Source organism: Chrysochloris asiatica, unplaced genomic scaffold (assembly GCF_000296735.1).
Source record: "Chrysochloris asiatica unplaced genomic scaffold, ChrAsi1.0 scaffold00354, whole genome shotgun sequence".
Classification (NCBI taxonomy): Eukaryota; Metazoa; Chordata; class Mammalia; order Afrosoricida; family Chrysochloridae; genus Chrysochloris; species Chrysochloris asiatica.
The window spans coordinates 77,417-82,013 of NW_006408872.1; positions in this window are offsets into that span (position 1 = coordinate 77,417).

The following is a 4,597-nucleotide window of genomic DNA, read 5'->3' on the forward strand; positions in this document are numbered from 1 at the left end:
GGAGTGGTGAAAACTTTTTGAAGATAGTGATAATGGTTTATACAGCACGGCAAATATAATTACTGTCACTGAATTATACACTTTAAATGATTTAAATGGAAATGCTTTAAATAGACTTTTTTACAATAAAAGTTTTTAATTGTACTGTATGTAGTAGATTGAAATATAGTGGTGGTATGCTGTGATGTTGGTTCCAACTTATAGCAACATTGAATAGGATTTCTGAGGCTGTAAATCTTAACAGAATCAGAAAGCCTCCTCTATCTCCAATGGAACAGCTGGTAGTTTCAAACTGCTGACAGTGAGGTTAGCAGCATGACTTTTAACTACTGTGTTACCTACCACAGTGCTTTAGATTGAAATATATCCAATTCATAATGCTCTTTGAAGCATAATTAATCTGCATAACAAAACATAATTAAGTCTTTATTGCCTGGATGCAAACCAGATCATTATTTTAATTATTGATAAATAACAGTGAAAAAATCCAAAATGTATAGATTTTTTTCTATATAGACTGTATTTCAACATAATCAAATAATTGATGGGATAAATTCTTGATTGAGGATAAAGGGCTGCAAACATTGTCAGTAATCAGAACATGGAATGCGCAAAGTATGAATCTAGGAAAATTGGAAGTTGTCAAAATGATATTGAATGCATATAGATATCCTAGTCATTAGTGATCTAAAATGGACTTGTAGTGACCATTCTGAATCAGAAATCACATGGTTTACTAGGCAGAGAATGACAAAAATAAGAGTAATTGCATAAAGCGGAGGGAATGGAAGCAAATGCTATCGAATGATGATGCACAGAGGAGATTGTAACATTGCAATGAAACGATGTTATAAAGCTGATGTTCCCTATCACTATCTCTATCATGTAAACTATCACTCACAATAAAAACTTTATTAAAAAAATGCATAGCATTCATCATCAAAATGAGTATTTCAAGATCTACCTTGAAGTACAATGTAATCTGTGGTAGGGTAATATCTATATGTTTACAAGGAAAGCCAGTAAATACCATAATTTTTCAGATTTAGCAACAAACACTAAAACCATTGATGATGAAATTGAAGAAGTGAACCAATTTCTTCATTCTGAAATTGATTAAACATACAGTCAAGTTGCATTCATAATTACTGGTAATTGGAATGTGGAGACTGGAAACAAAGAGGAAGAATCAGTAGTTGGAAAATAAGGACTCAATGATAGAAACAGTGCTGGAAATTGCATGATAGAATTTTGCAAGACCAATGACTTCTTCATTGCAAATAGCTTTATTCAACGACATAAAAGATAACTATACACATGGACCTCACCAGATGGAATACATAGGCATCAAAATGACTATATCTGTGGTTAGTAGAAAAGATCAATATCATCAGCCACAACCAGGCCAAGTGCTGACTGTGAAACAGACCATCAGTTGCTCATATGCAAGTTCAGGTTGAGGCTTACGAAAATAAAAACAAGTCCATAAGAACCAAAATATACCTTAATCATATTCCACCTAAATTTAGAGACACCTCAAGAACACATTTGATGTACTAGACACTAATGACCGAAGACCAGAAGAGCGGGGATAATGTCAAAAACATCATACATAAAGAAAGCAAAAGGTCTTTAAAAAGACAGGAAAGAATGAAAAGACTATAATGGATGTCAGAAGAGACTCTGAAACTTGATTTCCAGTGTTGTTGTTAAGTGTTTTCAAGTCGGCTCTAACTCATGTTGTTGTCATTAAGTGCCGTTCAGTTGGTTCTGACCCATAGCAACCCTGTATAGGGTTTCAAGAAGTGGCTGGTGAGCTTGAACCGCTGACCTTGCGATTCAAACTGACTTTGCAGTCCAGCACTTTAACCCACAGTGCCATATCAGGACTCCTCTCCAACTTATACTGACCCTGTATATGGTTTCTGAGGAGCAGCTGGTAAGCTTGAACCACCGACCATGCAGTTAAAACTGACTTGCAGTCTAGTGTATTATCCTGCAGCAGCATACTAGGACTCCATTCAAGTGAATGGAAGAAATGAGGAAGTAAAAGCTGAACAGTAAATTTCAAAAGGCAGCTCAAGAAGACAAAGTAAAGTATTACAGTGAAATGTACAAAGACCTGGAGTAATAAAACGAAAAGGGAAGAACACACTCAGCAGTTTTCAAGCTTAAAGAACTGGAGAAAAATTCAAACCTCAACTTGCAATGTTGAAGGATTCCTTGAACAAAATATCAAATGATATAGAAAGCATCAAAATAAGATGGAAGAAATATACATAGGCACTGTACCAAAAAGAAATAGTCAGTGTCTAGCCATTACAAGAGGTAGCATATGATTAAGAACCCATGGTACTGCCAGAGAAGTCCAAATGGCACTGAAGGCACTGGTGAAAAACATGGCTTCATGAATTGAAATAATAATACATATTGAAATCTTTCAACAAACTGATGCAGAAGCACTGAGGGCATTCACTCATCTTTGCCAACAAATTTACAAGACAGCTACTTGGCCAACTGATTGGAAAAAATCCATATTTATGCCCATTCCAAAGGAAGTTGACTCAACAGAATGCAGAAATCATTGAATGATATCATTAATCTCACATACAAGTAAAATTTTGCTAAAGATATTTCAAAAGACACTGTAACCATACATCAACAGGGAGCTGCCAGAAATTCCAGCCAGATTCAGAAGAGGATGTGGAACTAGTGATATCATCACCGATATCAAATGCATCTTAACTGAAAGCAGAGAAAGCTAGAGGTTTACTTGTGCTTATTAACTATACAAAGTTTTTTGACTATATGGATTATTATAAACTGTGGCCAACATTGTGAAGAATGGTTATCCCAGCACACTTGATTGTGTCCATGAAGAACCTGCATATAGACCAGGAGGCAGTTGTGCGAACAGAACAAGGGAACACCGAATGGTTAAAATTAGGAAAGGTGTGTGTCAGGGTTGTATCTTTTCATCATACTTATTCAATCTTATGATGAACACATAATCCAAGAAGTTGGATTATATGAAGAAAACCGTGGCATCAGGATTGTAGGAATTATTGTCACTCTGCAATATGCAGATGATGTAACTTTGCTTGCTGAAAGCAAAGAGGACTTAAAACTTACTGATAAAGAGAAAAGACCACAGTCTTTGGTCTGGGTTTCACCTCAATGTAAAGAAAACAAAAACCCTCACAACTGAACCAATAAATAACATCATAATAAATTGAGAAAAGATTGAAGTTGTTATAGACTTCATTTTGCTTGGATCCACAATCAACAGTGATAGAAGCAGTAGTCAGGAAATCAAAGATGTATGGCAATAGGCAAATCTGCTGCACAAAACCTTTTCAAAGTGTTCAAAAGCATAGATACTGGTTTGGGGACAAAGGTTTGCCTGACCCAAACCATGGTGTTTTCAAAAACCTCATATACATGTGACAGTTGGATAGTGAATAAGGAAGGCCATAGAAGAATTGATACATTTGAGTTATCGTGCTGGAGAAGAATATTGAAGGTACCATGGAGTGCCAGCAGAACAAACAAGTCTACAACTATAATGCTTCTTAGAAGCGAGGATGGCAAGACTCCGTCTCTCATATTTCTGTCATGTTATCAGGAGGGACCAGTGTTTTGATGAAGACATCATGCTTGGTAAAGTTGAGGGTCAGTAAGAAAGAGGAAGAACCCCAACAAGGTGAATTGGCACAGTGGCAGCAGCAGTAGGCTCAAGTATAACAACAATTGTGAGGATGACAATTTTGTTCTATTGTGCACAGGGTCACTATGCTTTGGAACTGACTTGATGGTACCTAACAACAACATCAATTGAAAAATAACAAGAATTAGAGGTTTACCAGGCTGACACTAGTTGAACCCACTCATAAATCTTGTTGTTGGTTTTAAGTGCTGTTGAGTTGGGTCTAACTCATAGCAAACCTATATAGCATTTTTGAGGCTGTAAATCTATGAGGATGAAGAAAGCCTTATATTTCTCCCATGGAGTGGCTGGTGAGCTTGAACTACTGATTTTGTGGTTCACAGTCCAGTGCTTATTCTGGTGGTGGTGGAATGCCACAGAGTTGGTTCCGACTCATAGTGACCCTACATAGGGTTGCTGAGGCTGTAAATCCTTATGGGAGCAGAAAGTCTCATCTTTCTCAAATGGTAACTACTATGCTACCAGAGAATTTGGAGAACTCATATGTGCCTCAGGATATCATGTAATAGAAAATGTGTACTATCAACTAACTATACGATAATCACTGAACGCAAATCTAGACTCTAGATCTAACAACTTGTTTACAAAAAACACAAGATGAAAGGACATGTTAAAATATGTGACAGAAATCAGCCAAATCCAGATGTTAGAGATTCTAGGACACATGAAATGCTTTTTCTTTTTCAACAAATAAAATACTTGTGAAAAAGAGTGGCGATTCTTGCAGTATACTAAAGTGATACTAAATGAAAAGTCATTTTGTAAATCATGTTGTTGTTGTCAGGTGCCATCGAGTCCGAACCGACTCATAGCGACCCCATGCACAGCAGAACGAAACAATGTCCGATCCTGGGCCAACCTCACTACCGC